The sequence below is a fragment of the Neophocaena asiaeorientalis genome, unplaced genomic scaffold (genome assembly GCF_003031525.2).
Source record: "Neophocaena asiaeorientalis asiaeorientalis breed wild unplaced genomic scaffold, Neophocaena_asiaeorientalis_V1.1 scaffold336, whole genome shotgun sequence".
In the NCBI taxonomy this organism is placed as follows: domain Eukaryota; kingdom Metazoa; phylum Chordata; class Mammalia; order Artiodactyla; family Phocoenidae; genus Neophocaena; species Neophocaena asiaeorientalis.
The window spans coordinates 1,287,466-1,289,238 of record NW_020174788.1 but is presented as its reverse complement, the minus strand read 5'-3'; the positions used below and the strand labels follow the sequence as shown (position 1 = coordinate 1,289,238).

At 49.8% G+C, this 1,773-nt stretch overlaps 1 pseudogene; it reads right to left on the bottom strand.

The window, feature by feature from the left end:
* Positions 1-492: 492 nt before the first annotated feature.
* LOC112409833 (RNA-binding motif protein, X-linked 2 pseudogene) lies at positions 493-1,501 on the bottom strand (annotated as a pseudogene).
* Positions 1,502-1,773: the final 272 nt, after the last annotated feature.

The window sequence follows — 1,773 nt, the reverse complement described above, 5'->3', positions numbered from 1 at the left end:
GTGGGATAGGGAGGGTGGGAGGGAGGGAGACGCAAGAGGGAAGAGATATGGGAACATATGTATATATATAATTGATTCACTTTGTTATAAAGCAGAAACTAACACACCATTGTAAAGCAATTATACTCACTCCAATAAAGATGTAAAAAAAATTTAAAAAAAAATAAAAGAACTCATCCTCAGATATTTTACATATAGAAATAGTAAAAGCATAACTGACTTTCACTGCATTTTAAAAACACAGTTCAGGGGCTCCCCTGGTGGCTCAGTGGTTGAGAGTCCGCCTGCCGATGCATGGGACGCTGGTTCGTGCCCCGGTCCGGGAAGATCCCACATGCTGAGCCATCCCCGCTGAGCCTGCGCGTCTGGAGCCTTTGCTCCGCAACGGGAGAGGCCACAACAGTGAGAGGCCCGCGTACAGAAAAAACAAACAAACAAACAAAAAACACAGTTCATTTCCAATTCTACCATGCAGCTGAACAGGCTGTGGCTTCAGTGATGCCTGTGGTCCCTAGGATTAGAGGACTCCCGGTCCCGGGAGTGCCGGGCCCTTTTATGCCTGTGGGATTTATCTTGACTCCTACTTCTACTTCTGTGACTACGCCCCTCAGAGCGCCCACTGTGCCGGCTGCAATGTGCGTCTGAGCTTCGACCTCTGTCTCTATCTCTGTTCTTGTCTTCTCTCTCTTCCCTCCTGCTTGATGACTTGTGTTCGTGCTTGGGCTTCTCCTTCCTCGGCTCCCTCTCTCGGTCCCCTGTTCCACCATGGCAGGTCGTCCTGATCTCAGGGGAGCTGGGCTGGGGCTTCCACACCTTCCTGGACTCTGACTTCTGACCCCTCTCTGATTTCTTGCCACTGTGCTTTTTAGAGACAGGGTCATCCTTTTCCTTTATCATTTTGCATCTGGGTGATGAAGAGGAGGCTGGCTGCTCTGCCTGTACCTCCTGGTCAGTCTTCTCTTTTTCTTCTCTTCTTTTCTTCCTTTCCTTTCTGTCTTTTTTGTGTTTTCTGGTGGGTTTGCCATCTTCAGAGCCCTCAGATGAACTCAGTGAGGGAGTGTGAGCCCCGCAGCCCCCTCTTCTGCAGCTCTTTGGTCACATCATCCATTTCTTCTGAGTCCTTAGGAGCCCGATAGTTAGACACATGATCTACTCGGATAGTTCTTCCTTTGATCTTGATCCCATTAAAATTGTCAACAGCCAGAATTGTGCTCCTCTGGTCTTCATAGCAGAGGAAACAGAATCCTTTGGATTTCCCAGTCTTCTTGTCCCGTACCAAAACAATGTTAACAATTTCGCCATATTGTGAGAACACACAGATGATGTCCCCTTCAGTCAGCTCGTAAGGAAGCCCTCCCAAGAAGATCCAGGCGCTGTCCTTGCACTCGGAGTGCCAAGACACCTTCTCCGCTACCCCCAGCTGGACCTCATGCTCATTCAGCTCGTTGATCAGCTTAACTTTAGTTAAAGGGTTCATCTCTGCGGGTTCACACTCAGAAACTAGAAACCAACTTCACGCTCAGAACCTAGGAAGCGGCTTCCGGGAGAAGACGTCTGACGCATGCGCAGCCCCGGTGCTGCGCGCGCATTTCTTTCTCGCATTTTGTACGTTGTCTTTGTCACTTAAAAAAAAATATATTTAGGGACTTCCCTGGTGACGCAGTGCGTAAGAATCTGCCTGACGGGCTTCCCTGGTGGCGCAGTGGTTGAGAGTCCACCTGCCGATGCAGGGGACACAGTTCGTGCCCGGGTCCGGGAAAATCCCACATGCCG